Here is a 23,355-nt window from a genome sequence, read left to right as displayed (position 1 = left end):
AATAGTAGTTCATGTTGGTCGCTGAAATTTAATTTGTCTTCTCTGGATTCTGCTTGTATAATGCTATTTTTTGTTCTAATTGATTCATAAAGATCATTAAACGAGAGTAAAAACAATGTGTAGTTAATTTCTGGAAGATTGCAGTGTGTGTGTTTTATGGTTCAAATAACAGATGTTATTTCAGAGAAGCTAAGCAGTACTGAAACTTCACTGGAAATCAGCATGGCGAGTCACATGGCAGCCCTCTCCTGGTACCTCCTGATAGCTGTGCTGTGAACTTCTGCCCCTTTGCGGAAAGAGTGGAAATGCACACCTCAACAGTTTCACCTCTCTGTGGGGCGTTATGCTTTAGTCTGGCTGAAGAAACCAAAAGTAGCCTATCAAAATCTCATGACTCTAGAACATTCAGAATTCAGCGGGGGTCATCTTTCCATTTTCAGAAATCTGATACTCATTCAGAAAAATGCAGGTTTGAAAACAAAATGTCTGTCTCCCAAGAAAATTCTAATATAACCCCCCAGCTTCTAGTGCTGTAATTCTTATTAGCCTTCAGGGAGTTGCTTGACTAAATCTTGGGCAATGAGTGGAATATATATTCATAGCATAAAATTCAGAAGTACTTACTCAAAAAATAACCCTTAGCAATCTGCTCTTTCTGTTGTGCTGCCACCTGTATCTCAAAATCTCTGTTCCTTTAGTCTCCCTCCCTCGTTTTTTATTAAAACATTTCAAGGTAAAGACTCACCCCAACTAAAGCATTTTGGAAGGTGAAGAGGATGGAAGTGTAACAGAAAAGTGATTTAGTGGCTGTGAAAAGGAGACCAGCAAGGAAGACAGGGTTTCAGAAGGAGAAATAATGCAGTGTGAAAAATGATGATCCTGGAGGGGCACATGGAATCCTTATCTTAAATACACACTGCAGGGGGGTCAGAGAAAGGAGGAGAGGGTTTCTCTGATGCAAAACCATCATAGTAGTCACTTGCCTTGGGGCCACATAAGAAATATATTCCATTTTTAAGACAAGAGACTTTATAGCCCTCCTGAGGAAATGTTCTGCAGAGCTAAAGACCAGGTTTTGAGGAAAAATTGAGAGATTATTTAGGTCTGGTGGAAAATGAGAAAGAATTTTCAAATTTCACCACATACTTTTAAATGGGTAAGTTGAAAGTAAGGTAATAGATTTGAATTTTAGCCACACGGCTCTCTTCCGGCCCCCAATCTGGGCTCCCCTGCCCCCCAGATACATCCAGACCCAAAGGTCACACACACACGCACACACGCGCACGGGCACACATAAACGCACACACAAAACCAAAACAAAATACAAATAACACCAACAAAAAATATAGTGCTGACTTCTCTCCTTTTAAGAACATTTGCTCCATTCCCCCCTAATTATCACTCTTAGTTGTAATTGGAACATTTTACAGTAAATATTAGAGAACTTGTCTCTGTTTTGGAATGAACTTGGTTGAGATGCTGGTTGTAATTGTTCCGCAGAAAACCTTTAACCAAGACATTTCAAATGTGATACTGATTTCTGGATCACTCATGTCATGGTATTGTCCATGGTTACCATGTAAATATTATCTGTTGCTATATTTTCAGACTGTGATTAATATGATTCTACTGGTTTACCATTTGGGATGATTGAATTTAAAATCAGTCATCCTTTTTAGCAGATGCAAACTATTATATACAGAATGGATAAACAACAAGGTCCCACCGTGTAGCACAGGAAACTTTATTCAATATCCTGTGATAAACCATCATGGGAAAGAATCTAAAAAGAATGTGTGTGTGTGTGTGTGTGTGTGTATATGTATATTGAATATATATATAACGGAATCACTTTGCTGTACAGCGGAAATTAACATTGTAAAACAACTCGACTTGAGTAAAATAAATTTAAAAAATAAAATAAAATCAGCCATCCTTTGAGCTCAGGAGGTGTGACTAGTTATAGACATTGAGGCCCTGAAGTAAATCTCTCTCTTTCAGTCAAGGTAAAAAATGCAAGGTTGCTCAGTCCTCATCTTTTTTTTTTTTATAGTTACCATATTTTTTTAATTATAAAATCTCTCAAATATACTAGAAAATATGAAGAAAAATTTAATACCATGTTCCTTTCTATGAGTCTTAATAAATGTTCATTGAAAATGTTAAACATGCCATGTGCACTTGAAGATTTGTTTGTTCGATCCCATCTCCTTCCTTTGCTCCATAAGCAAGTAGTCACATTCCTGAAGTGGGTGAGTGTACTTCTAGCTCATCTGTTAATGCATTTGTACTGTGGTCATATATGGCCATATATGGCTTGTTTCCTTAAACAATATGTAGTTTTGGCCTTTCTCTTTGGACATTTTACCTTAATACTATCACAGTGTACTTGCCTTTTACAACTTGATTTTTTAAAGTTTTGTTATATACTTAATAATATCAAATTATTGTTAGATATAGATCCTGTCAATCAGTTTAACTGCTATATAATAGTGATAGTCAAAATATTTAACAATCTGTGCAGCATGAGTGCTGCCAGCCCATCAGAATGGGATACTGAACAACAAGAGTAGATGCTGTGTCAGATGTGCCAGCTAAACAATAGCCCTGGATCTAGAGTTCCTCCCAGGTAAATACTTACAAGCATGAATGGTTGTGTCATAGGGAAACACTCAGCTACTCAATTAGAATTTGCTCTCCAACATTGTAGTATCAGTATTCTCCTACCACTATTAGAGTTTCCACTTCCCTACATCCTCACCAATTCTTGATACTGCAAGATATTTTAATGGTCACCTGATGATGGGTTTGAAATATCATCTCTCCTTGATGTTTAATAGATATTTTTCTGATTATCAGTGTGGTTGAACATCATTTCATATATTTATTAACCATTCGGGTTATCCAATCTGTGACTTATTTTTATTATTTGTTCTTTTTCTATTTAAGCATTATTTTACTATTGTGTTCAATATTAACTCTTTATGAATTATATGCAAAGCAAATATAGCTGCCCAGTCCACAGTTCGATTTCCAACTTTTATTATGTTGCTTATTGTCATATACAAGTTTTGTATTTCAATATAGTTGAATTTTTAATATCTTGTTTTAAAAAAATCTTACTTAATCCAACATAGTAAGTGTACTTAGTTATACTTCTAAAATTTTGAACTTTTGTTTTCCTAGTTATTTTTAATCTATTGGAAATTTCAAATATGATATCAGAGAGGAATCTGATTTGCTCTCTTTATGCAAACATAAGCCAAGTTTAAATACATAGTAGGACTTTTCTGCCCCCTATGTTTTGCTCCATTTCATCTATTTGTCTAGCTTTATACTAGTACCACTTTGTCTTAAGTATTATTGATCTTACATTGCATCTTAGTCTTTGTTCAGTTTAGTGGCACTTCACTATTAACTCTTTTTTTTAAATGAAATATAGTTGACTTACAGTATTGTGTTAGCCATATCACTGTTAACTCTAATTCAGAGTTTTCTTACTTTTTCTTGATACTTAACTCTTCTATATGAGTTTCAAATTAATTTGACAAGCATCCAAGAAATCGCTGATAGGATTTTGGTTTGGAACTACGTTGAATTCTAGACCAAAACTTGTATATAACCCCAGAGCCCTAACTATTCCAGGAGGAATGGGATCTTTGTCAGACAAACTCAAGTGTGCCATGTACTTTCCTACCTGACAAGTTTCTTTATATTCCCTTTTTCTGTTGTATTGATAAACAGCCTCTAATTTGATTTAGAATGGTATACTATATTAGAGATGTAAGTCCTCTTATGTATTTGGTGAATGTTCATCACATGATGTGCGATTAAAGATATCCTGCATGATAGTATAACCTCTGGTATAAGCCAGCCATGCTATACAAATTTACCATATGTAGCATGCATAAATGTCTTCCAAAGCCTGTTCTTCCCTATACTTTTGTATAAGTCATCTATTCCCAGGAGCTTCTGCTGATGTGCGTTGTCAAGTTGGAGAATTCTTCAAGTGACTTTTAGGACTGCAGCGAAGGAAGCTTCTAATTGCCCCTAACCCCCATCCCATGAGCATGGTGCTGTGAGGTAGGTCCTTAGCTAAGGCATCAAAATCTACAGGTGTGTACTTTGTACATGTCTGTGTAAACTTGTTTAAAGTCAGTAGTTGATGACATCAAATGGTCAGATACAGGCAGAGGAGAAAGAAACACGGGTGTTTCTTGGATTGCAGTATGCAAATTAAGGACCAACAAGAAAATGGCAAGAGAAGGTTACTAGTACTCAAGACTCTTTCAGTTGTATGAACTCACGATACAGTTTAGACTTACTGAAGCACAAAAGACTTTCTTAGCTCCTAGTTAAGTTCTAGAAGAGGTAGATGGGCTTCAGTCATGGCAGTATGCCTCTCTGTCACTCCATCTCTTGGGTCTGTTGTGTGAATTTTAATTTCAGGGAGATTCTCCTCACAAGTAGCAAAGGTGGCCCCAGAGAGCACCAGGATTACTTCTTCTTTAGAGCCTTGGAAGCAAGAAAAAGAGAGGGAGACGGACCCTTTTTCCCCAACAGGCACATTGATCCAAGAAGATATTTTGACTAGCTCTGCTCGGCTTGAATCTTGAACTCACTCCTGAGATCTCTGGCTAGGGAAAACGGCCACATGGCTAGTTAGGGTCATGCACCCAGTTCAGTGGCAATGGAGATCAGGCTTCAAACAGTAGAGAGACAGATAGATGGGCAATTTATACGAGGAAAAAGGTCTTATATTTCCAGAAGAGAGACAGGATGCTGAGAAGTCAAAACAACAGATGTCAACTACAAAATTTCAACTTTCACATGGGTGCAGTGACTTAGGGAGTCTGATAGTTTCATGAATTTAAGGTACTGGTGCTTTACTTATTTCTGGGTTGTAAATTTTAGACCAGCCCCATGTAACCTAAATAAAAATAACACAGTTATTTTATAGACTTTGCAAATTCAGGGGAAAATAAGAAAAAGTCACGTCCAGCAATACCATGGGAACTACCCAGATATGTTTATGTATTCACTTAATTATGGGCCATGATGATTTTGGCTCATTTCTTACTTATTTAAAGAGAGAACTCCTCCTTTTTTGCAGTTTCTTTTACCTGGCTTAGGGTTTTTCCTCTTACAGAAACCTTAAGTTCTCTCTTGACCTGCAAAACTGATTTTTAAAATCAAATTTTCCCTGGCTTTTTAAAAAATCGTTTTGTTTTTCAACTGGCAGATGTAATTTATTTTGTACCCCTGGATTTTATTAAAAACTTAGGCTCTGGGTGAAATAATCAAACAAACGAAAAGCCACAGACTGGGAGAAAATATTTTCAAAAGAGACATATGGTAAAGGATTGTTACTCAAAATATAAAAAGAACACTTAAAACTCAACAATAAGAAAGCAAACAGCTCAGTTAAAAATTGGCTAAAGACCTTAACAGACAATTCACCAAAGAATATACACAGATGGCAAATAAGCATATGAAAAAATGCTGCACATTCCATGTCATCAGGAAATGCAAATTATAACAGTGATGCGATACTACTGCACACCTATTAGAATGTTGAAAATTCAAAACACTAGTAATAACTAGATGCTGGTGAGGATGAGGGATAACAGGAACTCTTTCATTGCTGGTGGGAATGCAAAATTCTATTCTCATAAATGCTAGAGTTTGCACCACTATATAAAAGTACACCAAGGCTATAGATTTTATATACAGTTGACCCCTGAACAACATGGGTTTGAACTGCACAGGTCCACTTATATGCAGATTTTTTTAATAGTAAATGCTACAGTGCTACATCATTCCTGGTTGGTTAAACTCATGGATTCCTAACCACGGATACCTCAGATATGTGGGAACCTCAGATATGGGGGAAACGTGGATACAGAGCACTGACTATAAAGTATACACAGATTTTCCACTGAGGGGAGGGTCAGCAGCCCTATCCCCTGCATTGTTCAAAGGTCAACTGTATATGTATTTGTTTATTGAAAGTATTTAGAAAAATTAAATTTGTTTTAAAGAGAAGAGCAGTTGTTTCAATTACGTTAGTTTTCACATAGAAGCTGAGAGACTTGATTTTGAAATGAGCTCCCCCAAACAAAGTGTGTTTGCAAACAATTTCTAAATTTTCAGTAACAATGCTTTAAAACTTTGTGAGAATGGGGAGAGAAGGAGGTGAATAAGGGTCACATTCATCATCGTAAGTAGATGACAGTTTTTCTACTAACACTGCTGAAAATAAACAAAGGCAAGTTGTAAAATGTTTCTAATCGAAGCACATAATACAAAACCAACGGTGGTTTTTATTTCTAAAGAAAAGCAGTTGCCAACCACTAGCACTTTTTAGCAGTGGCCATGTTTTATGGATGTGAAGACATTCCACCTAGCTTCTCATTTGTTCAAAGGAGCCAATGTCTTTCATAAGAAATTTTGATACGCCCTCAAACCACTCAGCAGAAGAGTAATGTGGATATTTTGGCCTTTATTCTCAACTGTCCCCTCTCCTTCAGGTGGAAAAGAAATAAGAGTGGTGGGAGAGGGCTCCTTCACACACTGATGATGGCAAACACCTCCGTGATGGGCAGCAGGCCCAAATCCCCAGAATTAAGTAGAAAGATCAGCTCTTAGGCTCATGTCTCCACTTATGTAGATCCCAACTCGCTTGTGCAGTTGGTAAGAAGAGAAATCAATTCAGAATGTGTGGCCTGAGGAACATTGATAAGTATTGCTCCGTCTCATTTGTGGTAGATGCAACTAATCTGAACAATTTCTTTCCTATCTCAAATCCCCTTCTTACTCATAGCTCTTTTGATCACGAAAGTGTGTTCCCTGGATCCTGTGACTACCATCCATACATGAGATTCGTGGGCAGTGGATTTAGGGAGGGAATTTTGGTTTAACTTTTGGCTTGTAAGCATAGAAGTGCTTACAAGTCTATGGCTTACAAGTCTCTGGCTTCTGGCAGTAAACCATAGACTTACTGGCTTCTCAAGTTGAAATGTACTCTGCTTCATGCATCTCAGCCTTCAACCCAACATTTATCAGATGCCTTCTCCTGACAGTAATTGTGGCCAGGCAGGGTAATTTACATCTCACTGTGAAATTGAACCTTCCCATCATGAAATGTTTACAAATGTCCCTGTGTGCTTAGAACAGTACCTGATACAAAGGAGGTGCTCCTGGAGGAAGGAAGGAAGGAAGGAATCAACTAATGAGCATCATGCAGCCACACACTGGGCGTTGTTCAGACCGGGCTACTGTGTAGAGTGGAATTCACTAGGTCTAGTGTGCATCCATCTTTTTATTGTTAGGTTAAAAATTAACATTATTTATTATTTATTTTTAACTTTATTTTTTAGATTATAAAGCTTACTACAGAAAGTAGAATTTTTTTGTTTAAAAAACATGAAAGAGGAGAAATATTCTCTCTTTATTTTAAACCAGTATCACTCTGCTTTTTCAATGTACAAAAACTCTTTTAAAATAATTAATTAATTAAATTTTGGCTGCGTTGGGTGTTAGTTGCTGCACGTGGGCTTTCTCTAGCTGTGTCGAGCGAGGGCTACTCTTCATTGAGGTACACGGGCTTCTCGTTGTGGTGGCTTCTCTTGTTGCGGAGCACAGTTTCTAGGTGTGCGGGCTTCAGTAGTTGTGGCACGCCGGCTCAGTAGTTGTGGCTTGCGGGCTCTAGAACGCAGGCTCAGTAGTTGTGGCGCACGGGCTTAGTTGCTCCGCGGCATGTGGGATCTTCCTGGCCCAGGGCTGGAACCTGTGTCCCCTGCATTGGCACGTGGATTCTTAACCACTGCACCACCAGGGAAGTCCCAGATATTTTTTAAAATATAAAAAAGCTGAAAGTTTAATATTTTGGCATGTTTCCCATGAGCTTTTTCTATGCTACATATATATTTGGAAATATATGTACATATGTGCATACATAAAATATCTGTACATATACATATGTATGCATGTATCATACATACACATTAGGGACAAAATTAGACTATGTGTGTATAATACATAGATAGAGAGATTGAGAGTGTGTATTCTGCGTTTTTCTTTTGCACACTGGTTCCACAGTGTATCACCTCACCATTGGACAAGTAAGTAACCTCTTAATGCCTCGGTTTCATCTATAATATGGGAATAATGAGAATATCTATCCCACATCTGTTGGGAAAGTCAGTTGAACATATATTCAGATATATATGTGTGCGTGTGTATATATATATATATATATACACACACAAATACATATATATTGCATGTATCTATATAAAATGCTTACGGAAGTATCTGCTAACTGTTAAATGTTATAGAAGTATTACTTATGATTATACTGTGATCACTTTAAAGCAGTAAAAGATCCTTGTCCATAGACCTACTGGCTTTGCAGTATTCTCTGAATTGGTGTAAAGTTGACTTTTCAGCTGTTGGATATTCAACCATTCTGACCTCTCTGTGATGGTCTGACGGCCATCCTCCGACTCACCCCTCACAGCCTTTGCTTAGCATCGTTCCTTATTGTTTTCTAGCTCTGCTTGAACTGTTCTTCTAATACATGCACAATAAAAACATGCTATTGAAATGAAGTTCATTAGGAATAATTACAGGAAGGAAAAGCAGAATAGACATGAGATGTAGTCAGATCAGCTTGGCAGGGAAGGCTCAGCGTATCAGGGCATACCTGAGACCAAAGGCAGGTTATTGTTGTGGCACTAAAGTTACAAAATGAAGTCTATTGTGAAATCAAAAATAACACTGGTAATGATGAGATGGTCTTCCCTCTTGACTCTACTTTTGTCAGGTATACATTAGCACTGGTATATGTTTTTGTCAGTTTCATAGATATTTCATATATTATGACAGAAATAGTACAGCTAAGTGGTTTAATGGATAAAAATACAAATACTCATTAAAATGTCCACCAATTTATTTGGTACTCTCTGTGTATTAGGCACTCACAGAAGCAGAAAATGAAGACGAAGTCTACCTTTAAGGGAGTCATAATTAGTTATACGAAAATATGATATTTGCTAGAATAATGGTATTTTTTAAACAAAGTTTATGGGTTGAAGGAGTAAGGATCCACTCCTTGTCTGGGGAGAGATAAGGAAGGATAGATGGATAAAAGCCAAAGAAAAGGCTCATGAAAGCTACCTTCCATTTTCACTCATGGGATCTGTACTCCTGTAACCGTACAGTTTATAGAGCATATGGCGGCAGCTGCAGGCTACCTTTTGGCCACAAAATCTGAGAAATCAGATGGGCCTCATCAGAGCCTGACAGTCATGCCTGGTAGCACAGGATATGTTTTGCTGTGATGACAGATAAACCCCAGCTCTCAGTAGCTGAGCCTATAAAAAGTCCTCTCTCTCACACAAGGTCTTACGCACACTCCTCCACATGGAGCTTCAGGGATCCCAGCTTCCTCTGTCTTAAGATGCTACCGTTCAGCACATCACGGCAGTAAGGGAAGAGAGAGCATGAAGCTGGCACATGGTGGTTCTAAGTTCAGGGCCGTGTATGACCACATCCTTCACCGCCATATCTTATTGGCCAGAATGCAGTCACATATCCCAACCTAACACCTGGAGACCCTGGAAATACATTCTTTCTGCGTGCCCCCAAACAGAAAAGTGTAATGGAATTTAGTGAAAACATAGCATTGTCATTAGATCCCCATGCCATGGTCCAGCCTCCACTCACTCCCAGCAGTGAGCCTTTCTCAAATTTGATGTGTAAGGACTGAGACAGCTGAAAAGTTGAAGTAGTTTAAGTTGCAGTTTTATATTTATTAGATGTGAAAATCAACTATTCAAGTCATATTTTTTAGAGTTTTATAAAATATAAACTGTATCACTAGGACTCTTCAAACAGTGATGGAGCAATACTGTATGCTTGATTATTTTGAATTCTCATTCTCTACTCCTGTTCTTTTTGGCAGTTTTCCCTATTCAGCCAATGGAAATTCCACTCTGCTAATCATTCAGGTAGAAATCCTGGAGTCATCCATGATTCCTTTCTTTTTTTCTCATACCGCATATCAAATCTCTAAGCAAATTCTGTTGGTCCTACTTTCCTAACATGTTCAGCATCAAACCACTTCTCCCTGCCTCTACTGCTACCAGTTCGTTCAGAACACTGGGTCACCTGCGTCACTGAAATAGTCTACGATCTCCCTGCTTGCATCCTTGCCCTCCCTGTGTCCACCATTGCCTGTATCGGTTATCTGTTACTGTATAACGAATAACCCCCAGACTTAGTGCTTTGAAACAACCATTAGTCATCTAACTCTCTCTGCGGGTCAGGAATTCGGGAGCAGCTAAGCTGGTGCCTCTGCCCCAGGGGCTGTCATGAGGTCACAGTCAAGTTGTGGACCAGGACTGTAAGGCTTACCTGGAGCTGGAGGATTGGCTTCCAAGGCAACTCACTCAGGTTAGTGCTGGCTGAGAAAGTTCCTGGCTACATGAGCCTCTCTGAAGGGCTAAGTATCCTTGCAAGATGGTAGCTGGTTTTCCCAGAGCGAGTGATCCAGGAGAGAAGAAGATGGAAAACCACCATGTCTTTTATGACCTAGCCTTGGAAGTCACACGCCATCACCTCTGCAATATCCTATTGTTTACATGGGTCAGCCCACTTCGTCGTGGGAGGGGACTATACAGTCGTCCCTGAGTATCCGCTGGAGGAATGGGTTCCAGCACCTGCTCTCCATACCAAAGTCCGCAGATGTTCAAGTCTCACATAGAAAATGGCATAGTACCCTTGGCGTTCCATCTCCCTGGACCAATTTGATCCATGGTTGGTTGAATCCACAGATGTGGAACCCATGGATATGGAGGGGCTGGCTGTGTGTACTTGAGGAGAGGAACACTGGGGCCACTTTGGGGGCTGGCCACTATGCTCCCTGTGGTCTATTCTCTACCTAGCAGTCAGAGCAGCCTTCTGAAATATGTAAATCTGATTGTGTCATTTCTCTGTTGAAAACTTTTCAATGGTTTCCCATTTCTTTCAGCATAAAAGTCAAGGTTTGGAAGGCCCATTGCCACCTCCCTGACTTCACCTCCCACTCTTTTCCCCTTTCTCGTATACTGTAGCCGTACTGGCTTCCTTGTTCCTAGAACAGGAAAGTGGCAGTCCCTCTGAAACCACACTCCTTCTGACCCACCCACACGTGAGATTTGGGACTTGAACCCATGATCCTGACTAGGAGGGGACTCAAACCCACTGTCTTTTTATTTATTTATTTATTTTATTTATTTATTTTTGACTGTGTTGGGTCTTTGTTGCTGCGCCTGGGCTTTCTCTAGTTGCAGAGAGCAGGGGCTACTCTTCATTGGCGTGCGCGGGCTTCTCATTGCGGTGGCTTCTCTTGTGCAGCATGGGCTCTAGGTGCGTGGGCTTCAGTAGCTGCGGCACGCAGCCTCAGTAGTTGTGGCTCATGGGCTCTAGAGCACAGGCTCAGTAGTTGTGGCACACGGGCTTATTTGCTCCGCGCCATGTGGGATCTTCCCGGACCAGGGCTCGAACCTGTGTCCCCTCCATTAGCAGGCGCATTCTTAACCACTGCATCACCAGGGAAGTCCCTTCTTCAGTTTCTTGCCCATGGCCACTTAGCAAGTACGAGTCAGAGGTAGAATTAGAGCCCATTTCTGTTATGAAAAGTGTTCTAAGCAAGTGCAAGGTAAATTTAATAAGTAGCTTCAAGAGAAAGCAATTACTAGAAAAATTTAAACCATGCTTTTTTAGTAATATCACTGCACACATCCCTGATTGAGTTAAACCTTTCTCTTAAATGATAGCGTTGTTAGTTTGATGTTTCATCCCTTGTCGGCAGTGAATTATTCTTTTCCCAACATTTTTATTATGAAAAATTTCAAACACAGAAAAAGTCAAGAAAATTGCACAGCAAACCCTCATCTGTCTGGTTTTTCACTTCCTTGGAGAATCCTTTATACTCTGCCTTCCATCCCCCAAATTTGCACACCACCCAAAGCCACCCCAGATGTGAGTAATTCACTGCTGGGCCTTTTGACATATAAAATGCCCTGTCATCTCATTTTAGTTGAAGCTTGGAACATCATACATAGAAACTTTTATTTGTAGCTCTTGTAAGAGGTCGTCTAAACAGAGATACCTTGGCCTACAGGCTGAAATATAGCTCATAAAATTTTGTTCAGCTAGTACAGAATTTTTAGGAAGTGTAAATTTGAATGCCTTTGGGCGGACTGTACAGATCTCAGCGCTTGCAATGAACCATATCATGACCTATAACTTTGTTACTCTGCGGTAGAAGGCCACCTTAAGCCTCCCTGACCCTCCCCAGTTCCTCCTCCACAGATCACCACCACCCTGAGGTGTATCACTGCAGGTTCCTTTTGCCTGCCTTGCTGCAGGAGCTTGGTCTCTCAGGTCCTAGCTGTCTTGGCAGCTCTGAACTCTGGTTCAGTCTTGTGAGATAGGGAAAGCACTCCTCAGGTTGTATCTGTGGGTAGCTGCCTTCTTCTCATCTTTTCAGCTCCTCAAGCGTACTGCTTTAAGAGTCTTCAGATACCTTGAGGGGGAAATTGGTGCAGAATATTGGGCTTGCCTCGGTGCGAGTCCTTCTTCGTTCCTCAGGTCCTGACTGCTATGGTACTTCTCTAATGCCTTGTTAAGTCTGCCACTTCCAAAAAGCAATCCTCTCTATCTCTTTAACCCTGTCTGATTCACACAGGCACCAGCAGCCTGACCCTCAAGGCATTTGATACAGACACTCCCAGTTGAGTGTAGCCAGTGGTAAATAGTTTGGTCATGTGAACAATGACATTCTTGCTTTACATGCTTTTCAAATTTTATTTATCAAGTTCAGTTTTCATTATATTGAAGTTTTACTAGTAAAAGATAATATTACTGTTGAATCCTAATTGTAACAAGTAGTATCCTCTTAATTGTGTTTTTTAATTTCTGAAGATCTAATATTTCTAGTAATCTTGAATTTGTTTCAGAGTTAAAAGCAATGAAATGAAATCTACTTGCCCAAAGAAGCAATGAGACTGTTAAGAAGTCCCTGATGCAAGGATCAGGAGATGAAATGTAGGCTTTGCCACAATCAGGCAGTGACCTTGAGCAGATCACTTAAGTCTGGTTGTATTTGTCTAACTACAGAATTATAGCTCTAAAATTCTGTGACTCTAAGAAAAAGACCATGGCTATGGGGGTACGAAGTGGAAAGACTGACAGAAGATACTTATCTGTAAGTATAGATACCTGGGTCTATGCTTTTGTGACTGAGTTTATGGATCACTTTTCTCTTTTAAAATAATCATATATTTCATATTTTCACATTGAAAATATTCCATTCATCCAATATCCACAATCCTACTCAAAACCATTGTGACCTTAAGTCTCTCTCCTCTTACGCTGCAGTCCTCCTCACAAACAAAAGTAAGTAATTATCAGCGTAAAAATTCAAACACTGTGGCTCTAGTAAGCAACTCTAACTTCAGAGAGTTATTTTCAGATCCCTAGCTTCAAGCCATCCCCTTAGGAATAGGAGTCTCCTGATTGGCAGGAGAAATGTCTCCACTCGCACTTTTCATGGGTTCATTAGAACTGTTAGGCACTCCACTGCTCGAGTCCCCAAGGGGTCCCAGCTCTGGCCCCACTGCAGCTGACCTTTCCTCACTCTCTCTTGCCAGCTCTGGCACTGTGAGTTGGGATAAGCCTCGTTCCAGAAGTCTTAGAAGGGTGGTGATAAATATGCTCATTGGCCGTGTTCTGTCTGGGAAGGTCAGAGTGGCGTGACCATGCTGTCAGGGTTAGGGGAAGCAGTGGAAGGGGGACAAGCAGGAAGGAAGGGATAATTTAACTGAACCCAATCTGAACCTTTAAGCAGTTCAGTTCAGGGACAGCGCTGACGTCAAAGCTGTTTCTTATTTTTAAAAAGCCAGGCTGTCTGATTCAAGTAGCCCCTCTTACCTTCTGCCAGTCCAAAGGGCCAGGCCATGACCCCTTGGCAGACTGTGCTTTATAACCTCAACTCAGGTAGAGCTTTTCCTAGGTTACTCACCCCTTTCTTCCTCTTGTAAGATAGGGTTCCAGTGCTGAGGGCCAAAGGACAGAGGAACTAAAGAAAACCTTAAGACTCACATCTGATGAGTTTTACAATCTTACTCCATCAGATTCTGGATCTTAAATCACAGCCTCTCCCACAGTGATTCCAAGCCTTCCACAAACTTAAACTTTCCTTTTTCTGCCCTGTTTAAACTAACACAAATAATACGAATTTTTTAGATTACTTAAATCTGATGTTAAAGAATTGCCGTGACAGTCAGTTTTATAGATGTGTTTGTACAAGATTTTTTTTAAAAAAACCCTCTATCTGTATAATTATAATATTCAGTGAACCTGATATATAAGTATCTCAGCTTTGGGAAGTGTGATGTTTTGCTTTGCATGCAGACTTTTTATTATGTAACATAATATTTCCACCGTTTTAAATCTTTGTCCACCACTTTGTTTGGCACCTTTGTTTTCAGAGCAACAAATTATTATAGGGATCCAGGTTCAGCTCACACTGGAGCCTCTTCCATCTGGTTGCCCTGAGGTGGGCATGTTCATTGAACCCTCACAGTATCCCTGTGAGAAAGTTTGCCATGTTTTGTTCTTCTGGAAGAGCAGAAGGATGCTCAGGAGGTTTTGTGATTTACCCAGAGTCGAAGTTCTGAACGTTCCCTGATCCTTCTCTGGTCAGGATTAAATCACTCCTTCCTTTAAACTCACACAAAGTACTGCATGTGGTTCTGCTTGATATATTTGCAATCCTGCCTCATGTTATTTATGGTCTTCCTAACCATCTCACTTTCCAGACTTCTCTTTTTCTTAGCGTGTGACATCAAGAGCAAGGCTTTGTACTGTTTCCACGTCCCCCTCAATGCCCAGTGTACATGACACCTGTTTAGAATTGTGACTTTTTGTTTCTTGCATTGAATCAAGTTAATTTATGTCTATTCTGTTACTTTTTGTTGAGTCTTTCATTCAACAAGTATCCATTGAATGCCTGTAATGCGCCTGCCTAGGTGCTAGGGGTACAGAAGTAAGTCAGACAGAACTCCCTGCCTGTATGTACATACATCCTAGTGAAGGGAAAGAAGCAATAAGCACAGGAAACAAATTATAAAGAATCAGATGGGATATTGCTATGGAGCAAATGAGGAAGGAAAGGGGAAAGTTGGTGAGAGGCTACAGTTCTAAATGCGGTAGTCAGAGAAGGTCCCACTGAGAAGGTGATGCTTGACCAAAAGCTGAAGGAGGTTAGGGACTGGTCCGTCTATAAATACCACTGACATTTTAAAAAATTGACATGAACTTAAAACATATTTTTAACTGTGAAGCGAAATGTTGGGGTATTTCTCCTTCTGGTTTTAGATCCATGTTGTCAATATTAGACTAGAAGGGGCCTTAGAAATTATCTTGTCTTTCATCTTTTTTTTCCATTTTGTGATGAGGAAACTGAGGCTCAAAGAGGTCAAGTGTACAACTTTCTTGACTTGGCCTTAGACTGACCAATGAAATTGTAGCAGCTTACTGAAAATCCAGTTGTGTTTTACGATCCAGGTCATTCTTTCATCCATCCATCCACTACCTATTCTGCGGTAGTGCTTCAAGCCTGAAAACAATGTCAGAGAAACAGGTGTGAGGACTTAGCTGGTGGTCCAGTGGTTAGGACTCCGCACTCCCAATGCAGGGGACCCCAGTTCGATCCCTGGTCGGGGAATTAGATCCTGCATGCTGCAACTAAAGATCCCACACGCGCAATGAAGATCCCACATGCCGTAACTAAGACCTGGTGCAGCCAAATAAATAATAAATAAATAAATATTTTTTAAAAAGAAAAGAAATTGGTGTGTCCTTTGTGGACTTTATAATCCACCTTGAAGACCAGACCCACAGCTAGGAATCAGATTCTATCTAAGGCACAATATAAGTAAGTGTATGAATTCAAATTAATAACATAATCACTAAGGCATGGAGTTGGTCAGAGAGTGGAGTCTTGATCCAGTACCTAGAGAATGGTGAACCTCCTCATCATTTTGGGGCGAGAGAAAGTCATTCGTTCCAAGCAAAGGACACAGGAAGCTACAACGCTAATAGAGCAGGGAGCACAGACTTCACCCAAGCTGCCTTGGAATTCTCACACTGAGAAATAGTGACAAACAATTCCAATATACCATATAAATTTAATATCAGTGGAGAAAGTAGTAATTAAGCTTCATTTAGTTTCCAACTCAGGCAGAGTAAACGTCTGCATGTCTCATGGCTCTGGATTATATCAGCCCAGCTAAACACTGACAGGAAATTGAAGGCACTTCAAAAATGTCCTGACACATATGTTAAATATTCCAAGCTGATATTAGCATCCTAAAAGATTATTAATATGTAGGAAATCTACTTTGATTTTTAAAGCAGTTTCTTATGGATAAGAAAGCAGTTCACAAATCTAGCTGACAAGCTGAGTCACCTGGGAAGTGTTTAAAAAGCTATTCCTTGGTCCCACACCCAGGTGTTTTGATTCAGAAGGTCTGGAGAAGGGCAGCAGAATGAATATTTTTAACAAGCTCCACATGAATTTAGATAGTCAGCCAGCTTCAGACATGCCCTGTATGGAGGGCTCAGCATTGCATAGGACTGTTAGCTGCTCTCATCCACATGTTAGAAACTTGCATGATATATAGATTTCGATTTTAACTGTCTTGTCACACATAAGAGGCCTGAAGAGGAAAACGTCCTGTATCATTGCTTCCACAGGTTGGCATATTTTGACTTTCTAATGAATGAGCTTCTAAATGTTGTTTGCGGTGATTTAGATTTCTTTTCCCTTAGGTTTAGGAAAAATGAGATGCTTTATCTTATTTCTAGGGGAGAAGTAATCTATACAAATAAAGAGATGTATGAAGACCATGCTCTTGAAATGGAATAATTGCTTAATTTCTTCTTTGATTTCATTGTTGACCCATTGGTTTTTTAGTAGCATATTGTTTAGTCTCCATGTAATTGTTTTTTTCTTGTTTCTTTTTCTGTGGTTGATTTCTAGTTTCATGCCATTGTGGTCAGAAAAGACGCTTGAAATCATTTCTATTATCTTAAATTTGTTGAGGCTTGTTTTGTGCCCTAGTATATGGTCAGTCCTAGAGAATGTTCCATGGGCACTTGAAAAGAATGTGTTTTCTGCTTTTTTTTTTGGATGTAATACCCTAAAGATACCAATTAAGTCTAACTGTTCTATTGTATCATTTAGGATCTCTGTTGCCTTATTGGTTTTCTGTCTTGAAAAAGACATCCCTTGATGTCAGTGGGGTGTTAAAATGTTCCATTATTGTAGTCCTGTCAATTTCTCCATTTATGTCTGTTAGTATTTGTTTTATGTTTTTGGGTGCTCCCATTTTGGGTGCATATATGTTGACAAGTGTAAAATCATTTTCTTGTATTGATCCTTTTATCATTATATAGTGTCCTTCTTTATCTTTCTTTATAGCTTTTGTTTTGAAGTCTATTTTGTCTGATACGAGTATTGCGACCCTTGCTTTCTTGTCAAAATAATTTGATTATTCCAATTTTGGAATGAACAAAAATGTACATGAACAATATGATGGGCACTCCTGAAAAATGGTGATAATGAGAAGGTCAGTTCCATAGATCAAACTGGCATAGCTTCTGGTACGTAGCTAGTATTCCAAAGTAATAATAATAGCTACTATTATTATTTGTTTTATGAATCTCCTTTATGTCTTCCTTAGGTCAAACCCTAAGTGGACTAAATACGTAAAATAATTGGTGTGTATGGAGGAAGCACAAGTGGGTGTGTAAGGGGTCTCAGTAAACTGTATCATCTGCTCAGACCCTTCTATCATTGCAAACCTGATTTGTTCTTCTCAAGTCCTAGTCCACTCGAGTCACCATAGACTCAGGAAGCATGTTGCAAACAGAGTTCCCTTGAGGAAATGACCAAGTGGTTACATTAGATCAAGAATCAAGTCGGGGTTTAAGAAAAACTTTGACATGAAGAGAAGAGTTTAATTCTGCTTAAGAATCTCAGAACTATCTCAGCTCCTTAGGTCAATGTGAGAACCACTTTTGTCTCCCTGAAATGGCCCAGATGAAATAGTCATCCGGTCCTATGCAGTTGCTTTCACCTAGCGGGCACACCCCTGGGCAGTGTCTCCTGCCATCGCATAGGTCTCTAGAACCTGCTTTGGTTTCACTGAATTCATTCTGAGCCATTGTCCTAATGCGTTCTCTTTTCCTCACTATCCCTGACCATCTCATCTTTTGACTTTTGTGATGAGTTTTCCTGTGTCTGTCCTTGCCCTGCCATGAAGACCATCGTGCTTGGGGCTGCTTCGTGAGCCCTGATCTCTGGCTTGGGCCCTTAATCACATTCACCCCCATCTCATGACAAGATCAGAGTCAGCCACTGGGTCAACAAACACTCATCTAATTCTAGTAGGAGAATCAAGCACTGTACATCCTAGAGCCTGAAGATGGCCTTGCTGAACGGTGCTGATGGAGAAGAAGGGCTGCAGAAAAGAGGGACCAAGTGCTGGTCAGACAGCTTTGTCTCTTACCCAGAGCCCCAAGGTTCAGGTGGGGGAGCTGAGCTGGTTCCTCCTCTCTGCATAGACAGCCATCTGTGTCATTCAGGATTGTTTCCACTTGTAGTGTGACAACACAACTAAAACTGACAGAAAAGAATTTTTTGACTCTAAAAACTAGAAGGTCCAGGACAGTGTTATATTCAGGAATGGTTTTGTTCAGGTACGTAAATAATATTGTCAGGACTTTGTCGAACTTTCTGCCTCTCTCAGCTATGGGTTCTATCCATTCTCAGGCAGGTCCCTACTCATGTGATAGATGGAATAGACGTATATTTTATGCCATTATCACTTGGAGCAGAAACAGAACACTTTTTTCCTGGTTGCTATGTAGCTTAGGTCTTCATAGGCCATATTCCGCACCCCCCCAAAGATGTCTTCCGATTCTAATGCTGTTTGGCAGTGTAACATTCTGTAACGGTATGACAAAATGTCTCTTCCCTCATCAAGAGATGGGCTCTCGTTCCCCACTCCTGGAGACAGGGCAGGTTGGTTTATGTTTCGGACCAACAGAATGTGCCAGAGTTCTGCTGTGCCAGTTTTGGGCCCAGTTTTCGGGAGTCGTGGAAGCTTCTGCTTTTATTCATTTCCTTTTTTTAACACCTTTATTGGGGTATAACTGCTTTACAGTGGTGTGTTGGTTTCTGCTGTATAACAAAGTGAATCAGCCATACATGTACATATGACCCCATGTCTCCTCCCTCTTGCGCCTCCCTCCCTCCCACCCTCCCCATCCCACCCCTCCAGGTGGTCACACACAACGAGCCGATCTCCCTGTGCCATGTTATTTTCTTCTTTGGATCTTCATGTCAGGAAATTAAGTCTATCCTTGTGGAAAGAGCAGCCACCTAGAAGGAGAGGCCCTGGAGGAAGAGGGAATGCTAACCGAACAGTTTCAGGGAAGAGAACTGAGTCCCTCCAGCTGACAGCTGGCACCAGGGGCCCAGTTATGTCCAGTTAAGTCCAGATGCTAGCATGCAGCTGAATGAGTGAGTCCGGCCAATGCCACATGGAGTGGAGATGGTCCAACCCCAATGAGCCCCGCCCACATTCCTCATCCACAGACTTGCAAGTAATAAAATAGTTATCATTTTAAGCCACTGAGGTAGTTTGTTATCATTTTGTTATGTTTTTGTTATCATTTTAAGCGGGGTAGTTTGTTATTCAGTAATAGAAGTTGGAAGAGTCTTTTTACTTTTTATTAAAAAAAATTTATTGAGGTATAATTGACATAACATGTTAGTTTCAGGTGTACAGTATAATGATTCCGTATTTGTGTACACTGTGAAACGATCTCCACAGTAAGTCTAGTTACCATCCTCACCAAACACAGTTTCAAACTTTATTTTTGTTTCTGTATAGGGAGAACTTTCAAGATTGACATTCTTAGAAACTTTCAGATACTCAATGCAATATTATTAACTATGGTCACCATGCTGTATGTCTCATCTGCATGATTGATTTATGTTATAACTGGAAGTTTGTGCCTTTAGGCTCCCACACCCCCCACCTCTGGCAACCACCAACCTGTTCTCTGTATCTATGAGCTTGGCATTTTTGTTTGTTTTTTAAGATTCCACGTATAGGTGAAATACGTCGTTTATGTTGCTTTCATATCTTGACTGTTGTAAATAATGTTGCAATGAACATAGGGGTGCATGCATCTTTTCGAATTAATGTTTTCATTGTCTTCAGATAAATACCCAGAAGTGGATTGCTGGGTCATATGGTAGTTCTATTTTTAATTTTTTGAGGAACCTCCATACTGTTCTCCATCGTGGCTGCAGCAATTTACATTCCCACCAACACTGCACAAGGATCCCTTTTCTCCACATCCTTGCCAACACTTATTTCTTATCTTTTGATAATAGCCATTGTAACAGGTATGAGGTAATATATCCCATTGTGGTTTTGAGTTGCATTTCCCTGATGATTAGTGATATTGAGCATCTTTTCATGTGTCTGTTGGCCATCTCTATGTCTTCTTTGGAAAAACTGCCTGTTCAAGTCCTCTGCCCATTTTTTAATTTGATCATTTCCTTGCTGTTGAGCTGTATGAGTTCTTTATATAGTTTTATATCAACCCCTTATCAGGTGTTTGATTTGCAAATATTTTCTCCCATTCAGTAGGTTGCCTTTTCACTTTGTTGATGAATTCTGTTGTTATGCAGAAAATTTTTAGTTTAATATAGTCTTGTTTGTTTATTTTTGCTTTTGCTGCCTTTGCTTTTGGAGTCAGATCCAAAAATTCATTGCCAAGACCAATATCAAGAAATCGACTGCCTATATTTTCTTTTTTTTAAAAATTAATTCATTTATTTATGGCTGCATTGGGTCTTCATTGCTGCACGTGGGCTTTCTCTAGTTGCGGTGAGCGGGGGCTACTCTTCGATGCAGTACATGGGCTTCTTGTTGCAGTGTCTCCTCTTGTGGAGCATGGGCTCTAGGCGCGCGGGCTTCAGTAGTCGTGGCTCATGGATTCTAGAGCGGAGTCTCAGTAGTTGTGGCACATGGGCCACAGTAGTTGTTGCTCCACGGCATGTGGGATCTTCCCGGACCAGGGCTTGAACCCATGTCCCCTGCATTGGCAGGTGGATTCTTAACCCCTGCACCAACAGGGAAGCCCTGCCTATATTTTCCTATAGGACTTCTATGGTTTCAAATCTTACATTCAAATCTTTAATCCATTTTGAGTTAATTTTTGTGTATGGTGTAAGATTCATTCTAGTTTCAGTCTTTTGCATGTGGCTGTTCAGTTTTCCCAGCAGCGTTCATTGAAGACACTGTCCTTTCCCTGTCATATATTCTTGCCCCCTTCGTTGTAGATTGACTATAAGTGTGTAGGTCTGTTCTGTTCCATTGATCTGTGTGTCTGTTTTATGCCAATACCATAATGTTTTGATTACTATAGCTTTGTAACATAGTTTGAAATCAGAGAGTGTGATGCCTCCGGCTCTGTTCTTTCTCAAGATTGCTTTGGCTCTTCAGGGTCTTTTGTGAGTCCATGCAAATTTTAATATTGTTAGTTCTATTTATGTGAAAACTGCCATTGTAATTTTGATAGGGATTGCACTGAATCTGCAGATTGCTTTGGGCAGCATAGACATTTTAACAATTTTTCTAATCTATAAACACAGAATATCTTTCCATTTATTTGTGTCTTCAATTTCTTTCATCAATATTTTATAGTTTTCAGTGTAGTGGTCTTTCACCTCTTTGGAAAAACTTATTCCTAGGCATTTTATTCTTTTTGATGCAATTATAAATGAGTGTTTTCTTAATTTCTCTTTCTTATAGTTGTTTATTGAATGCAACAGATTTTTGTGTTGGTTTTTGTATCCTGCAACCTTACTGAATTTGTTTATTAGCCCTATTGTTTTTGGGTGGAGTCTTTAGGGTTTTCTATATATAAAATCATGTCATCCTCAAACAAGGATAGTTTTACTTTCTCCTTTCTGATTTGGATTGCTTCTATTTCTTTTTCTTGCCTTATTGCTGTGACTAGGACTTCCAATGCTATATTGAACAAAAGTGGCAAGGGGGACATCCTTGTCTTCTTCTGATCTTAATGTTGAAAAGCTGAAAGCTTTTCCTCTGAGTATGATATTATCTGTGGGCTTGTCATATATGGCCTTTATTATATTGAGATATGTTCCCTGTATATTTACTTTGCTGAGAGCTTTTGTCATAAATGGATGCTGAATTTTATCAAATGCTTTTTTTGCATCTGTTGAGATCCTACAATTTTTATTCTGAATTTTGTTAATGTGGTGTATTGTGTTGATTGATTTGCAGATGTTAAATCATCCTTGCATCCCTGGAGTAAATTCCACTTGGTCATGATATATGATCATTTTAATGCATCGCTGAATTCCATTTGCTAACATTTTGTTGAGCAGTTTTGCATCTACGTTCATCAGGGATATGATGTAATTGGCTTGTAATTTTCTTGCAGCTCCCTTGTCTGCTTTTGGCATGGGGGTAATGCTGGCCTTATAAAATGAGTTTGGAAGCATTCTCTTCACTTCATTTTTTGGGAGGAGTTTGAGAAGAATTGTCAGTAATTCTTCTTTGAATATTTGGTAGAATTCATCAGTGAAACCATTTGTTCCTGGATTTTCCTTTTGTTAGGAGGTTTTTGATTACTGATTGAATCTTCTACTAGTAATTGGTCTATTCAGGTTTTCTTTTCTTCATGATTCAGTCTTTGAAGTTTGTATGTTTCTAGGAATTTATCCATTTCTTCTAGGTTGTCTAATTTGTCAGTGTATAACTGTTCATAGTAGTCTCTTACGATCCTTTGTATTCCTGTGGTAGCAGTTGTGACTGCTCCTTTTTCATTTGTGGTTTTAGTTATTTGAGCCCTCTCTTGTTTTCTTGATGACTCTAGTTAAAGTTTTGTCAATTTCATTTATCTTGTCAAAGAATGAGATCTTAGTTCCCTTGATCTTCTCTAGTCTTTTTAGTCTGTATTTCATTTATTTCTGTTTTGAGCTCTCTTATTTCCTTCCTTCTACTAACTTTGGATTTCATTTGGTTTTCTCTTTCTAGTTCCTTTAGGTGTAAAGTTAGATTGTTTGCTTGAGATTTTTCTTGTTTCTTGAGATAGGTCTGTGTTGCTCTTAACTTCCCTCTTAGAACTGCTTTTGCTGCATCCCATACATTTTAGTATGTTGTGTTTCTATTTTTGTTTGTCTGAAGA

The sequence above is a fragment of the Lagenorhynchus albirostris genome, chromosome 5, assembly GCF_949774975.1.
Source record: "Lagenorhynchus albirostris chromosome 5, mLagAlb1.1, whole genome shotgun sequence".
NCBI classification, from domain to species: domain Eukaryota; kingdom Metazoa; phylum Chordata; class Mammalia; order Artiodactyla; family Delphinidae; genus Lagenorhynchus; species Lagenorhynchus albirostris.
The sequence above is the reverse complement of the archived record's forward strand: the minus strand, read 5'-3'. Positions refer to the sequence as shown.